Source organism: Lissotriton helveticus, chromosome 8 (genome assembly GCF_964261635.1).
Source record: "Lissotriton helveticus chromosome 8, aLisHel1.1, whole genome shotgun sequence".
Taxonomy (NCBI): Eukaryota; Metazoa; Chordata; class Amphibia; order Caudata; family Salamandridae; genus Lissotriton; species Lissotriton helveticus.
The window spans coordinates 31,833,478-31,850,643 of record NC_136069.1 but is presented as its reverse complement, the minus strand read 5'-3'; the positions used below and the strand labels follow the sequence as shown (position 1 = coordinate 31,850,643).

The window sequence follows — 17,166 nt, the reverse complement described above, 5'->3', positions numbered from 1 at the left end:
ATTGTCTCGCAACGCTTGCCTCTGCCTGCTGAGGACACCTGCGGTGAAGCAGTCGGGAACTCATGTTCAGCACTGTGCGGTGCACTGGTTGACTCGGAGATGGGCGCTGGCTGCCCCCCCTCCCGCTGCACCACTTTCTCGATGTAGATCACTGAGACACGGCCCACCTGTCCCATCCGGCAACAGCGCATCTTTGCGGGTGCTCACCTCCTGACGCCCACCCTCTCTCACTGATCCTGGGGTTGACTAGCACCTCATAGACCATTGGACACTAGTGTGTGAGGCAACAACTCGCTACCTAATGCGCTGCTCATGTCTGGGGGGTACCAGGGCGAGGATTGGCGCTGGTGGCACACAGACGAAGGGGAGAATAGGCAAAAAAACACAGTCAGCTGATGTGGACCAGACAGCTTCCAAGCTTGACTCGATGCTGGCCGCCATGGAACGTCTGGAAGAATCAATCCAGCTAACCCGCACCTCCCTGGAGACCAAGATAGACGGTGTTGTGATCGATCTCATGCACCAGCGAGCCGATCACAAGAAACTGGCGGAACGCACCACCACCTTGGAGGGTGCAGTCGCTGGCCTCACGCCCAGCGTCGCTCAGACTGACAAGCAAGTGCAGGACCTCCTAAACAGAGTGGAATTCTTGGAAGATCGTGCTGAGGATGCGGAGGGAAGGGCACGGAGAAATAACGTGCGCCTTGTAGGTGTGCCGGAGCGATGGGAGGGGAGAGAACCTACGACGCAAATGGAAGACTGGCTGAGAAACCTGCTGCCGGCCGGCACACTGTTGCCACACTTCGTCGTAGTGCGAGCACACCGGGTACCGACCCGACCGCTCACGACGGGGTCCAACCCCCGGCCTATGCTCTTCAGGATTCTAAATTATCGAGATCGTGACTCCATCCTACTGGAAACTAGGAAATTACAGGGGGTCCGCATCGATAATGCTCGAATAATGTTCTTCCCAGACTACACCATACATGTTCAGCGCCAGAGACACTCCTTTCTGGCAGTCAAGCAAAGGCTCCGTCAACTAAATTTGAAGTACTCCCTTCTCTTCCCGGCGCGCTTGCGGGTGGTGGCACAGGATAAAACCCATCCATTTCTTTGCCACTCCAGAGGAAGTGGAGACCTGGTTGGATGCTGGCATGGCCGCAAAAACCCGGACGACATCGGAGTCATCACCCATGCCACGCTTCAGAGGACCCCGACGTCGGCGTAGAAACAGATCATCTCCAGTGCATAGAACAAGCGAGACAACGGAGAGAAGTCCGCCAGCGGAGCTTATCCACAGTGAGCAACAGGACGCCCTCAGGATGGTGGCGGAACTTAGTGGCTCCCCAAGTACAGATGCAGCTCCAGATGCTAGTCCACGCGAACTACCTAGTGATGACAAACACATTTATGGACTGCCAGACTCTCAGAGTCCATGAAACAACCGGATGTTACTTCGCGAACAGCTGATCTTATCCACTGACTGTACAATTATACTGTCTGGAACTGTTTGTTTACCACTGGGCGTTCCTGCTGTACTACCAAGTCTGGTATCGACTAGGCCTTCGTGCAATGTGGCGACCGGAGCCTGGATATGCACTGAACTCTCTATCTACAGTGCACTGCGCAGTGAGTACTAATGTTGAGGTGGATGGATTATGGAGAGGTGAGGGCTTTGCGGAACTGTCCGGTTAATGGCCGAGCCTGATAGTGATGGATCCTCACTTAGTGGGTGGGGGAATGTGGGGGAAGCTCCGCCTTCCAGTGGTGCCCTAACTCTGAACTATGTGACTTGCTGACCGTGGGATTTCTGACCGGAACGATTTGCATTTACCTTGGCTGACACAAGCTGCCTGAGAGGAGGGGCGCTCCCTCTGCTTGAGTTGCAGATGTAACGGAACAGTCGTGCCAGGTGCATAGCAACCCCCCTGTACTTGGATGTTTGTTGCCTCATTGGAGAGTTTGGATGACGGCATGTTCCGCTGTCGACCTTTTGGCATTGTTTACTGGTTTCTTTTCTTCCATGTCATGATTGAATTGTATTCTTATTTTGTGAGTAGACTGCAACTGCCCGCTAATCTATCCTCTGTAGCTCGGTATGGGTAGACTGTGATGGCACTGGGCAAACTATCTGCTGTAAACCTGTGGTGGGGAGGGAGTGGGGAGGTTACCTGGGATCGCCATGTCGGCGATTAAGATAGGCACGTGGAATGTGCGTGGTATGCATACACTATCACGTAGGTACCAAATTTACTCTTACCTTAAATGGCACCACATCCACATAGCTCTACTACAAGAGACATTTCGCTGGTGCGGAAGTACAGAAACTACATCGCAGGTGGCGAGGGCAACTATATGCAACCGGATACTCGGCTTATGCCCGTGGGACGCTACTTTGGGTGAGGCCTGGGACCCCATTTGCAGTCTCGCAATCCCAGGTGGACCCTGAGGTCAGGTATGTAGTTGTACAGGGTAGGTTAGATGGCCAACCGATTGTCCTAGCCTCATTATATGCTCCTAACACGGACCAGGGGGGTTTCTTTGCAAGGATGTCTACGGTCCTGGAGCCTTGGCACGGAGTACCGTTGGTGCTGGGGGATGACTATAATTTCATATTAGACGTTGCCTTGGACCGTTCCTTTCCACCCCTTTCTGGCGCGCCCGTACACAGTGCCATGAAAGCAGTGGCGGCCTGGGCTTCACAGTGGGACTTACACGATGCTTGGCGGAGTCGTAACCCACAAACCAAGGTATACTACTATTATTCGGGTGCGCACACGTTACATGTCAGGCTAGATAGGTACATGTTATCGATTGAATTTCTCCCCCATGTCAGTAACACCTACTATATGGGTCGCACCCACTCTGATCACAATCCTCATGTCTTAGAGCTAGCGTGGGAAACGCCTGCATCTACCATTACCCACCTGGAGGCTTCAGCCTGACTTACTACTTGATGCACCCTTTCGCAATTCCATCTCTGCACATGTTGTACAATATTTTGAGGAAAACAATCACACTGCATCCACCTCTCAAATTGAGTGGGACACGTTTAATGTCGTAACTAGAGGTCACTGTCTAGGCACACAGGCAGGTATGCAGAAACACTTAGACAGGGAGCTGACGCGCATCGAAACCGATTTACTTAGGAGGGAGCAGGAAGCGGCGGAGGGAGATGAAGGGTCGCTGTCAGAGGCTCATGAGGAACATATGCGTCTACTTGACAGTTTGCGACACTTAAATTATATAGCCCATTCAGTGCGTACCCACCATCTTGGTGACAAGCCAGGCAAGTTATTGGCCTGGCTGATCAAACAGGATGCAATGGCGACGCCAGTGACAGCAGTGCGCGTCAGTCAGGATACTGTAGCATACACACAGAGTGCTATTCATGCAGCTTTTGTAGACCATTATGTGGAATTGTACCGCTCTAGATTACAGGTTTCTGCTGCTGATCTAGCCGACTACCTTTCTGACATAACACAGCCCAGACTGGACGATGTGCAACGTGATGAACTGGAGGCCCCACTAACACCTGACGAATTGCGTACTGTCATTTTTTCCCTTTCCAATGACAAATCCCCGGGTCCAGATGGGCTCCCAGCCGAATTCTATAAAGCTTACTCTGATATTCTAATCCCAAAACTTCTAAGAGTATATGCGGCGGCTATTTCTGACTCTTCCCTCCCACCCACGTTAAATGAAGCTAATCTAATTTCCCTCCCGAAACCTGGCAGAGACTGTGCGCTATTAGGCTCTCTCCTGTATACCGAATACAAAATCCTTGCTTCTGCGCTGGCTCAACGCTTGGCCCCAATGGTACCTACCCTCGTGCACAGTGACCAAAACGGCTTTGTGCCCACTCGTAGCACTTCACTTAACATCGACACTTGTTTAGAGTGCTAAGCTTTGCCACGAAACAGTGGCCCCGATCAGGGTGTTTGGTGCTAGATCTCGAGAAAGCATTCGACTCCGTGGAGTGGCCCTACCTTGTAACGGTGTTGAGGAAATATGAACTCGGGGATGATTATATTCAAATGGTGGGCCTATTGTATCAGAAACCCACGGTGCGGATTCGCATCGGTAAGTTGTTGTCTGATGCCATTCGTGTCAGGGGGGGCACCAGGCAGGGATGTCCCCTATCCCCACTGCTCTTTTAACTGGTGATGGAGCCCCTGGCGGAGCAGCTGAGAGCACATGGTGGGGATTGGGGTATCCCCCTGGCAGATGGACTCCATACAGTGTCTTTATACGCCGATGACCTACTCTTATAAGTCAGAGACCTGACCTGTGTGCCATCGGCCCTATCTGATGTATTTCGCACCTTTGAGGCAATGTCGGGACTTAAAGTCAATTGGACCAAATCTAGGGTGTATTCCTTCAGTGCGGACATGCAGGAGTGTGAAGTCACTATCAATGGTGGGCGACTCACCTGGTACCCTACTACGTTCCGCTATCTCGGAATATATATTTACAGAACCCCGATAGATGTGTTGGAGGGTAATTTGGTGCGAGCTATCTCCTCTCTGCAAGCGCAAATGAACTTTTGGAAGACCCTCCCCCTAAATGTACCCAGCCGTGTCACACTGACGAAGATGATAGTCTTACCCAGACTATTGTACTACTACGCCAACCTCCCAGTATACGTCCCAACATGCATATTCCGTGCATTGGAAACCTCAGTTAGAAATCTCATATGGAATACAGGACCACCCGCGTAGCGTTGAAGAAACTCTACGCGTCTACAGATACTGGAGGCCTGGCGGTTCCTAACCAGGAACTCTACTATCTGGCGGCACAGCTGCAGTGGGTGGCCGGCTGGATGAGTGGGAAGAATTTGGGGGCTACTGCGACAGAATCCACGGTCTGGACACGAACGCAAGTCCACACACTGTTTCATCCACTGACCAGGACTCCCTATCCGTCGCAGTTACATTTAGCAGTTGCACGCAAATGCTATATGAGAAGCTTGAAACTCACTAGTGCCCCAATACTTCCACTGCTGGGAATGCCCAAGGATAGAGATGTCATCATGGAAGCGGAGCTGGAGCACTGGGTACAGGCCGAGGTGGACACGGTGGGAGACCTATATACAGATGGGGTATTGGTTCCTTTTGAAACTTTGGTTGAGGACACGGGACTTCCGGTAGGACAGTTTCTCCTGCTTGCAACAATTGTGCACACGTTAACGCGCGCCCGGGGCGACCTCTCCGGAGAGTTGCCGACGCATCTGCTGGTGCAATACTTGCATGTAATGGGAAATGGCTCCCATGTGGTCCATTGGCTAGCGCAGGCACTGCGAGACAAGTGGGCGGTGAACAGGGGACAAGCATGGACAGATAAGGAATGGGCGGTAGTGCTGGCTGGCGCCACGAACATCCGCGCAACTCCCGCTTCAAGCTTATACAGCTTTATATTATACACCGTGCATATCTGTCGCCTGATAAACTCAATCAATACTTCCAAATCGCGACATCCGCATGCCCGAGATGCGCACTTGTAGATGCAGTCCTCTTACACATGCTTTGGTCATGCCTCGCATTACAGACATATTGGCACTTTGTGACAACTTCCCTTGCAGAAGGTGTTGGCAGGGAAATGCAGCATACATGGGAAACGTGCATATTGGGTCTATATAAAAGGACGAAACAAACTAAAGTCCCCTCTAGATTCTGGGACCTTGGGCTTATCACAGCGAAAAGATTAATCACTAAGCGCTGGAAATGCAGCGAACCCCCGCAAGTGACGCACTGGCGCAACTTTTTTGATAATTGGGCGAAAGCGAAAAGTGCAACCCTTCATAGGGAGGAGACGGCGGGACTACGAAAATATCCCATAGCACAGTCTTGGGATGACATCCTGAACGCTTTTCACCAAGCATGCCTTCGAAGAGGGGCTCATTAGATATGCCCTTGCTAGCCCTGACTGGGGAGTAGCGACACCGGGGACTGTGGGCCCGTGCGATCTCTTTGTGCCTTATGCCTCTCTGCGGAACACTTTTGTCACACTGCATTGCCGTGTAGCTGACCTGGATACCAGCAGCTTTACTCCCACTGCGCCGTGAGCCTGATGCTGGTGTTGCACAAGATAATAGCCCTTCCCTCCTCGACAGATCCTGAACACAGTAGCAGCATGTTTCCTGACCCCCGCACAACCTATACCCCATGATTAATGTCACGCACTTGCAGTAACACACCTATGATTTCATTATTAGCTTATTATTCTCCCCCCCCCTTTTTTCCCTTGCTTTAATTATCTTGTGTCTCATTATGGTTTTAGTTCTAACGGTTGTTATAATGTTATGAATATCGGACAATGTACACACTGCCTCATACCTACTTGCATATGTTAATAATGATGTTTCGGACGATCCGTCCTATGACTGTTTAAAGTTGCAGGCCAATAGAGGCGCATAGATAAGATCAAATCCTTTGTATTGCATTACTAGGAACCATGGTGAATGGTTAATAAGGCCATGATGCTATATACTCTCTGAAGTTCATCTTGGTTTACGAACTCCTTTGGTCTTCCTGCGCCTTGGGCTTTGTGGTGGTTTACTGTTTCCCGCTACATCCTCCTTTCCTAAATGGACCTACCACTAACCAGATACAGGATTCCTCAAACGACACGCCCTCGTGTGCATCTTTGGTTTGTATAGTATGAAACGTGTAACACTGTGGCAAACTATAGTTTGTGCTGAATATTACTGTTTGGCTGCCAGATGTAATGTTACATTTCTACGGTTACTTCTATGGTACGCACTGTGAATACAAAAAAAACCAAAAAACAATAAAAGATATTCAAACAAAAAAAATGCATAGAATCCTGTTTACAGGGCGAGCCCTAAAATCTTCTGGGTTTATTTTCTTTTAGAAGCAAGTCTTGATGGCCTAACTAAGGGCCTTATAATTGTGATGGGGGTTCAGGCAAAGAGAGTGAACAGACAGGGGAAATAAAGAAGAAGAAATACAACTGTGCATAGAAAGTAGAACATAGCTGGATACGATAGAGCTGGGAAGAACAGCCATAGGTGAGAATTTGAGAGGATGTGGCTAGCCAATCACTTTGAGATGTTTTTATCTACTTAAAAAGACACTCACCTTTTCCTTTAATCTGAGGACACTGGAGGTCGAGCCCCATTCAGCCTCTGGAGCTAGGAAGGAGCCTGCAGGGCCAAAGCCTAAGGAAAATAAAAGAAATGATTCTGTGAGATCTGGATAGTCTTTTTGAAGAATTTGAGCCTATATGATAAAGGGAGAACAATAAAACGTTTAATTACTCAGGGAGGCTTGTAGTTAGCCTGTGTTACAGTACAGAAATAAACCCACATAACACTGCTTCTTTTTGCCCAAGAGCCTCTGTTCCATGTACAGTCTATGTTTCAAGTTTCAAGTTTATTTGCATAGTTTGTTAAAACCATTGCACACAGAAATAATTCATTACAGTCCATTTTATGTACAGTCTGTGTGTTTTTAAAGTGTGTTTGTGTGAGTGTTTGGGTGAGTGTGTGTGTACATCCGTCTGTCTTTGTAGTTGGCAGGGTATGCCCAGACGTGGGTCCCTTGCTCACTTTGCCACTGGATTTAAGCTAGCCTGGCTGATGAGGGGTGTCACCCCGAAACCGGTCCCAGGATGCTTGTTTACGGCCCAGGGAAGGCCTGGCTTGGCAGTTTGGGCTGGACTGTTCCCATGAGTCCCAGGGTCAAGACTGATTTGCATATGGCTGGGTTTGAAGTGGGGTGGGGAAGTGAGCTAAAGAACGATGACGGATTCAACCCTGATCTAATAGTGACTGGGGGTGAGTGTCTGAAAAGTTTCAGCGCTCAGTCCATCATCTCCTTGTGTTTGCTTTGTCTTTGCACCTGGTCTAGTCTGTCTGTCTCTGTATTTATCTCAGACCCCTGAGGGCTAAGATAAGAGCACTCTAGGCTTTGGTCTGGAGGCAAGTATTGGTGTTTGATATTTGTGATGAAGGGGTGTTTGTAGCCTTCATCTATCCATGTGCCTGTCCATCATGTCTTATGCTGCTTCTCTTTGTCATTTTTCGGTTTCTCCTGTGATTCGCTTGCATGATCTTTTGTTTTTACCTTTCCTTGCTTCTTATTAGCCAGCACCTGTTGGTTTCACTTTCTGCATTGTATGTTTGTCCCTTCCATGGAGCATGGACAAAGTTCTGATTAATTGCTTTATTGGTGTCTGCCATGGCTGAAGCTCGGATTCAGGTACTTTTTTTTAAATTCTTGCTCCATCCTGTTTTTGTTGCTTCCTTGTTGTCGTTGCTAGCCTGTTGTTGCTTGCACAGCACGCCTCCTGCAGTTTGTTACCTCTGCCGTCTCCAGTCACCGATGCTTTTTACATTTTAGTTGCACCTGGCACAATATTTGATCTATGGAGTCTGAGCGAACAAGGCAAACCTAATATCTTGGTTGGAGTGAAATGCGAAACGGTCGCTATAAGTGTCTTGCGTATTATTTTCTTTCTCTCTGCAGGTAGAAAACCACGCGGCCTCATACACATACAGGCGATAGACTCCAGACAAGGCAGAAGAGAAAAAGCAGCTTTACTCCTACATGTCACTGTAGCCCCGAGTCATTTCGCAGACCAGTGGTAGCTGGTGAAATTTGAAAATAAGGGACAAGAAAAAAAAAGTAGAAATGCAGTGAGAAAGCAAACAAAACCTACAACCCCAAAAAGAAGGTTTGGCTCGGGTGGGGAGATTTCTGCCACAAAAAGTACTATTGCGAGACCATGTATCTACACCCGGTCAGCACAGGAAAAAAGCAAGCACTACATGCACGGCGCTGCACAATTTAGCTCATCCATACAACAGTTTCACAAAGAGCTGCACTAATTTCATTAGAACATTAAACCAGTTGCACCTTCAATGGGGGGGGGGGCTGTTTAATTACACTACTGCCTTATATCAATCTAGTATTATTGAAAAGAACAAGGGAACCCACTCGGTAAGCAAGGACCAAGGGTATTAGTACGAATGAGCAACAGCGGTCCTTGACAAAAGGGAGGTACACATTTAAATAATTATAGGCCACAATCTGCGCTATATTTTTCATTATAGCGCAGATTGTGGGCTATAATTATTTAAATGTGTACCTCCCTTTTGTCAAGGACCATTGTTGCTCATTTATTATATCAATCTAGTCACTGCAAGTGCGACTGGCATCATTTAGTGTCAAAGATGCTAACTAGTGTGTTACCTAAGACGCCTGAAGCATTTACTGGAAGTTTCTGATGGCCATGAAGGCTGCATCACAACAAAAAGAGGGCAGTCTGCCATCTGTTAAACATTGAAGAGGGACTGCTGCAAGACTAATGTTTCTCACCGCCCGCGTGGCATAGGGTCTGACTGCCTCATGCCAAAGCCCTTAGAGACTGAATTTCATCAGCCTTAGTGGGGTCACTGCTGCAGCACCTCTCTCTTGACAATCAAGAAAGAATAGAAATCAGAGAAGGACAGTGGAAACGATAGCCCTATCAGCGACAATGACTGAAAGATCGAGACACGCCAACACAACGCGACCTGGAATCCGGGCCGGGCCCGCGGAGCATCTATTCTACATTCATAGGGACGTAACTACCGACCTCTCTCTCTCTGCCTTCTATGGCGCCCAAGAGTTGGTCCTAAACCTGTGTTATAAAACATACAGATAAATATCCGTATCATCACTACTAAATATATACTACTGTCATAATAGCTTACATAGAGCATTTTATGATCTTTCCTAAATGCAAACACACCAAGTTATATATATCAGACTGTATATGTTTCTTGAACTTAGGGCCTAAACAAAAACAAACAACCTAAGACTCCTGACCAACAACAACAAAAACACAACCTAAGACTCCTTACCAACAACATGCCTGCATCCATCACCCCCGTGCTCAGCCTCCAGATCTCATCATCCCATTGTTATTTTCAAGGGACTCGAGCATCCTATTCTCGGATGTTTTTCGGATGGACTGGGAACCACAGACACCTCATCCGTATAATTAAATGGGTGGAAACCTCCTTTTGTTTGGTGGTCGTTTTAATAAAACTAGGAGCCCCCGGCATATGCCCCGTGGTGGCCACACAAACTGAAAGAGAGGGATTTAACCTTTAACATCCTCCATATATGTAAGTTGAACAGAATTTAACTGAACCATATTCCAGGTCAGGCTGTCCTTCTACCCCTGTGTGGGTACAGAGTATACCCCCCCCCTTCTCCCCATCGGTATCCGATGTATGTCCTTTTCTATCTGTGGTTCCAGCCAGTACACAGATCATGAAAACACAGCGTCGACGCGTTTCGGTGGTAGCCAGTTCATTTGAACCATCTTTTTCAAGACCACAACATGTGACTTTCCCGGCCTTCTATGGTGCCCAAGATTTGGTCCTAAACCTGTGTTATAAAACAACAGATAAATATCCATATCATCACTACTAAATATATACTACTGTCTTAATAGCTTACATAGAGTATTTTATGATCTTTCCTAAATACAAACACATCAAATTATATATATCAGACTGTATATGTTTTTTGAACTTTGGGCCTAAACAAAAACAAACAACCTAAGACTCCTTACAAACAACATGCCGGCATCCATAACCCCCGTTCACATCCACCAGTTCTCATCATCCCATTGTTATTTTCATTGGACTCGAGCATCCTATTCTCTGATGCTTTTCGGATGGACTGGGGACCACAGACACCTCATCCGTATAATTAAATGGGTGGAAACCTCCTTTTGTTTGGTGGTCGCTTTAATAAAACTAGGAGCCCCCGGCATATGCCCCGTGTTGACTACACAGACTGAAAGAGAGGGATTTAACCTTTAACATCCTCCAGATATGTAAGTTGAACAGAATTTAATTGAACCATATTCCAGGTCAGGCTGTCCTTATACCCCGGTGTGGGTACAGAGTATACCCCCCCTTCTCCCCATCGGTATCTACATAGGAGGGGAGTGGGGGGGACAAGCCTCCTAGTCTCTTTGCTTCCTGTATTTCATCCTCACCTTGGGTAAACTTTATCCTCAAACCCCTGGTGGTGTTTCTCAACTCTACTCTGTCCAGGGCCCTAAAGGCGGCGTCCGCCCCTCTCGTCCGTTTAACCCTGTCCAGGACGGAATCCACAGGGCGGAACAACATTTAAAGAGACTGAACTGATGAGTTCATTCCTCATCTCAGCCCCTCCACTGAGGCCACTTGAGGAATAACACCGACCCTCAGACTCAAGAAGTCTGGCTTCAAAGAGAACAAACTTCTGTCCATAAAGTCGATCGACCTTGGCTTCGATTTTAAAGTCTGGAGGTTCGATTATTGGAGATCAGACCTTTAATCAATGAGGCCTGTGAGAAATGTGGGGGTATAAGGGAGAGAAAATTAAAAAAAGATTATAATAAATATATATATATATTATTATAATAAAGCGGCCATCTCCCCAGGTTAACAGAGACTCTAGTTTGTAAAAAGCCCTGACCGTAGTTTTATATTTGCAGTGTATTCGATCTGAATGTATGTTTCCACTCGAGTATGTATAGCGGAAGCATCCTGTGTAATGACTCAGCCCCCGGGGCCGCCCCCGCTCGCTTTTTATATATAAATAAAGAAGCCCGTTCTCCCGAGTGAGAGCAGATGCTCGGTTAAAGTAGTTTTAAAAGTACAGGGAGCGGAAATCCCGGCTCCGGGAGGCAGCGCACCCCGTGATCCTCGTTCAAAACTAATATGTTTCATTGTAGCGCCTTGAGGCGATGTAGTCTGCCCCTGGCCTCTCAACATACCTGCACTTCTTCCATCCGCCGTGTTCTCGCTCTGAGGACTGATGGACGCGGGTTTCCTCCCACGGGAGTTTCTTTCTAGCGCCTCAAAACGAATGAGCGGCCTCAGTGAGCCCAGGCAGGTCACGGTCCTCGTGCCTCGCGTGTTAATGCACACTTCCTCTTCCTAATATACACATCAGGACTACAATATCCATCCGCCCCTGCATCGAGTTCTGAACGTGTGGAATCAATGCGCCTAGTGAACACAGCGCTACACGTGCGTGTGGAATCAATGCGCCCAGTGAACACAGCGCTACATGTACGTGTGGAATCAATGCGCCTAGTGAACACAGCGCTACATGTGCTCTGAAAGATCCACAGTATCTGAAGGGAGTGGTCACAGGCATTGATATGTCGCTCAAGCATGTCATTTAGGGAATAGAAATTGCAAAGTAAAAACGATTTTTAAAAAACTATGGGCCATATGTATCAAGCAAATTCGCATTCGCAAAGGCCGAAATTCGCAGAATTTCGACCTTTGCGAATGCGAATTTGCTAAATGGAATGTATTAAGCAAAATCTGGTGCAAAATAAGGAATCGCAAAATTTGTGATTCCTTATTTTGCAATTGCATTTAAGGAATCGCAAATTTGGCCATTCCTTAAATGCAATGTATGTGGCAAAAAATAATTAGTAAAATGCCCTTAAGGAATCGCAAATTACCACCAACAGTTGCGAATTCCATGAAAAATGCAAATTTTTGCATTTTTCAAAGTGCCATGTGACGCACATACATGCCCTTAGGGCATGTATGTGCACCACATGTGCACCCATGCATATTTCAGGTGTGCAACAGGGTGTCCTTTAGACACCCCTGCACCTTTGAAATTATTCTCAATTTGCGATTCGCAAATTGCGAATCGCAAATTGAGAATAACTTCCCATTCATTCCTATAGGCCTCCTGGCCCATAGAAATGAATGGGAAAGCATTCCTTAATTGCGATTCGCAATTTGCTAATTGCAATTAAGGAATTTTAAGAAATCGCAAAAAAAATGCGATTTTGTACATACATACCCATTTGCGATTCTCAAATAACGATTTCTTAAAAATCGCTATTTGAGAATCGCAAATGGGTAGCTTGATACATATGGCCCTATATATGTATCATTCCAAATTGCAATCACAAACGCCGAAATTCGCAGTTTGCGATCACAATTTGGCTAAGTGGTATGTATGAAAACAAAACTGCTTCGCAAAATAAGGAATCGCAAAATTTGCGATTCCTTATTTTGCGATTGCATTTAAGGAATCGAAAAATTGCTATTCCTTAAATGCAATGTAAGAAGCACAGAAAAAGTGCAATTTGGCCTTTTTCTTTGAAAAGTGTCATGTGGCACACATACATGCGATCAGACTCAACCAACGTGTGGTACGACTCATGAATTAGGGCAACATGCACACCAAGTCTTTAAAGATACATCCAGATTTCTTGGCGTTTGGTCGCAGAGCCCAAGCCACGTATGTTTGATGTCATCACTTTTTAGATATTGACAGGGCCAGATGTAGGTAGCCAAATACCTGTTGGTAACGGCCAAAATTCGGTAATTTCGGCCGTTACCGACCGGTATTTGGAAAATGAGATGTAGGTGGCCATTTTCCTGATTCGGTAATTTACCGAATCGGTATTTTAGGAAATCGCAAATTACCGATTTCTTCAAATACCGAATCGGTAAATTACCGAATTTGCTATGTAGGGAGCACTCAAATATGTGCTTTTCCCCTTTTAGCATTCGTTATTTACCACCAACTACAAGTTGGTGGTAAATAATGAAAACCTTGGAAAAAGCATTTTTTTTGCTTTTCCAACATTGCCATGTTTTAGACATACATGCCTTTAGGGCATCATACATGCATGTATGTCTGCAAAATGTGCACCCATACACAATTGAGGGGTGCAACAGGGTGTCAAAGTGACACCCTGCCACCCTTCAATGTTTCCCCATTTTACCGAATCGGTAAATACTGATTTGGTAATTGGCATTCATTTCTATGGGCCTCCGGCATTTACTGAATCGGTATTTACCGATTCGGTAATTACCGAAACTTACAGATTCGGTAATTTTTTCGGTAAAATTACCTACATCAGTATGATTTGGTATTTAAGAATCGGTAATCTGGGATTACCTACATCTGGCCCTGAGTCTGTAGCCACAGCGCTAGCTATGTGGTAATTTGGCCCAGGACACCACCCTCAGAGAGGACTGCTGGCAGTAGGATGTAATGTTCATTTGTTTTTCTTAAAAAACTGATTCCCATATATTTTCCCCCTTTTGTGAAAAATTATATTTGAGTCGAGTACTTGAAACCAATGTAGCATAGTAAGTCATTACTGCTAGATCACGGAGGCATAAACGTGGGTACTTGTTTTAGGTTTTAGGTCGAGCCTAGCATTGCAGCGCGCATGTGCTGTTTGCTCTGGAAGGCTTCTTGTAATCGATACAATTTTAAAATTGTTTTTATAAATAAAGTGCATGACAGACAGATAGACAGTAATTACATACAGTACTTGCAAGTTACATTTAACACCGCACCTGGGACAAAGGCCGGAAAAGCCTATATATTAAACAGTTACTTCTCTGTCTCTACTTCTCCGCATTTCCAATTCCACCACAGGCGATACATATATCTTCCCCCTATAGAAATTCCACTTTGACCATTTCCTATCCCATTTCTTTGGGCACCTCCTAGCTATAAATACTTCTTTGTCTGCTAGCATACATCTATCGAATTCTTTCAGCCATACTGCCGCTGCCGGCGGCCCCACTCCCGGCGGCACCACTCCGCCCCCCCTCCTTTCGCTATCTCCCGCTTGACTAGCGTAAAGCCTAGCATTGCCAATTGCCGTTCTGTCTCAGTCAGGTCTGTATCTTCCCATACATTAAGCAAGCCCAAGCGGGGCGTCAGGCTCAGCGTCTTCCCCAATGCAGATTGCACGTGTTGAGGCCCTGTCCCATAGTTTCCGCACAAATGGCCATTACCTCCTCGTTAGTCTTCCTCACCGCAGGACTAACAAAGTGAACAAAGTGAGCTTCAGCTCTACACCAGAACTCTCCAAAGCAAAAAGTCAGCCTCCCATGCCTCCCCTCCCTTCCCAATATGGCCGACCCATTACACCCTGACCTCTATCAGAGGCGGGCCGGCCCAACCCATCAGCCTGTTTTTTTAGTTCTACGCAGCAGATTCTCCGGAGCATCTGTTCAGGTAAGTTGGGCTGAGGCCCTGCTACAGCAGGTCCCTGTGCCCTGGGGGTCAGGCCCTGCTCCAGCGGGCTCACTTTCTGGTTCCCCTGCCCTATGGCCCTCTCACTGACCCTATGGGTTCACGGCTCTGCTCTAGCAGGCTCTTAGTGCTTGCAGGCTCTTGGGAGTTCTGCCCTGCCCCTCCATTTTTTGCTTTCTGCCCTGCTTTAGCGGGCTTTGTTATTTGTTCCCTGCGGTCACTGAGTGGGACGGCTGGTGGGCTCTGGTGGTGGGTGCATTCTTCTCCCGTGAGGATGCGGGCTTCCTTTTATGGCCCGCTGCTTCTCTGGGTGGGTGTTTGTTGTCTCTCAGGCCTTGTGGATCTGGCCTCTGACTCTTCCCTACATTTCAGGTTTTCCTGTCCCTCTGCATCTCTGCCTGCAGCGGCTTATTGCCCCCTCCTGTGGCGAGACACTCGCTTATAGCCTAGGCATCTCTTGGGGAGTTTTGCCTTGCATGCTGGCAGCGCGGCGCCTCCATTGTCGCAGCCACGCCCCCTTGTCCCTGTCTCTGCATTTGAATGTCGGGTGCGTGTGCTCCTTCCCTGTTGTGGGGGTGGGTCTGCATCGAGCGGCCGTTTCCGTGGCCGCGCCCCCATGTGCACCCGGGCCTTTGTACGGCCTGTGCTGTCAGCCTTGGGGCTGGCTTTCGAGCTCTCCCCCAGCAGCTCAGCTCGTTCGACGCTTTTCGCTGACTCACCTTCGGCCGGGGCAGGGGCAGTCCTCGGCGCTGCGTGGGCATTCCGCTAGGCGGGTTATGGCTTGCTGCCTCCGGCTTCGGTCTGTCCTGCGGTCCTTCCGTTGTCTTTCAGGAGTTTGGCGGGGGTCGACTACGCGGCCGGGTGCAGCTTCTTCCCACGTTTCTTTCCCGACCTCTGTCGGACGGGACCAGGCTCTTTTGCTCTTGTGAGCCTCCATGTTTCGGCTCCTCGCCTCGGACCGGGGGGCGCGGCCGGGCGCCTCTGATTTCACTTCGGAGGTTCATAGGTGTCTGCGATTGACTGGAGACAGCCATTGCCTGGGCGATGTATCGGTATTTGGTATGGACTGTTATTCTCTTATGTGCTATTTCAGTGTTTCGTTAATGCTTGCACACTGTACTGTACATGATGTCACTGATGTGGTTTCTGTTGGGGACATTATTTGTACTTTTCACCGCCCGGGGTCTGTGTGTGTGTTTATTTACATTTCCTCACCGGTTGCGGGTCCTGGTTTTCCTCCCGGTTTCCCATGTTTTTACGGGTTGATTGGGTGGGGCGCGTCCTTTGGGCTCGATCGGTCTCTCTTGCTCTGTCCGGCTCTCCTGCTCTCCCCGTGCTCATGGGCTCCTTGCGGGGTTTGTGTTGTGGTGCGGCTGTTCTTGGTTGGGGCCTCTGTTCAGGTTCCTTTCCACAGGTTCAGATCTCGTCGGGACCGTGTGGTCCTGTGGGTGTGCACCTCTTTCTGTGCCGGCATGCCCTTCGGGGTGTGGGTGCTCCTGGTTTTCCCTGTTAAGAGGGCGCTGCTTGTCGCGTTTTGGGTCCTTTCTGGTATGTTTTTTTCTGTGATTGCCGTGGGGGTGCTGTGGAGTAGTCATCCGCTCTTCAATTGGGGACGTAGTGTGGTGCTACGGCCAGCGCGATTGGTGCTGGAACCCGGGGGCTCACGGTTCGATCCCCAATGACGGCGGATCAGCCCAGCTCCATGTGACTCTGGGCAATTGCTCGCTTACTCTTCCCGAGAGCCCCCTGCGCCTTGCCACCTTCGGGTTTTTGTTTTCGACCTGTAGTTTTCCCATCACTGGGCTTATGGTCACTCTTACGGCTTGCGCTTGCCCGGTGGGGTGTGTGTTCCTGGCCTGGTGTGTTGCGGACATTGTCCTGCGGTTCCTCCATCCTGTATGCTGTGGCACTCGGGGAGGGGGGGGGGGGGGCGGTGGCTCAGTTGGGGAGCGTTTGACTGCTGATCATTAGGTCCCCCTCCGTGGTTTCGTTCTTGGACCCTTATTTCTTTCCGTTGGGTACCCTCTCTAGGTTTGGGTTTTCCGAAGGCTACAGTTTATCTTCTGGGCCGTGCCTCTGTCTGCCCCTGCCCGTCCTTCCCTGGGCTGCTTCTGCGGTCTCC

At 48.3% G+C, this 17,166-nt stretch overlaps 1 long non-coding RNA gene across 1 annotated transcript in view; it reads right to left on the bottom strand.

Annotated features, from left to right (window-relative positions):
• LOC144772275 (uncharacterized) overlaps positions 1–11,913 on the bottom strand; it is a 66,568-nt gene extending 54,655 nt beyond the window's left edge. Inside the window, exons 1-2 of the long non-coding RNA XR_013599703.1 lie at positions 11,785–11,913; positions 7,101–7,180 (exon numbers count right to left, since the gene is read on the bottom strand). This is a non-coding gene — a long non-coding RNA (uncharacterized LOC144772275). The remainder of the gene's footprint in view (positions 1–7,100; positions 7,181–11,784) is intronic.
• Positions 11,914–17,166: the final 5,253 nt, after the last annotated feature.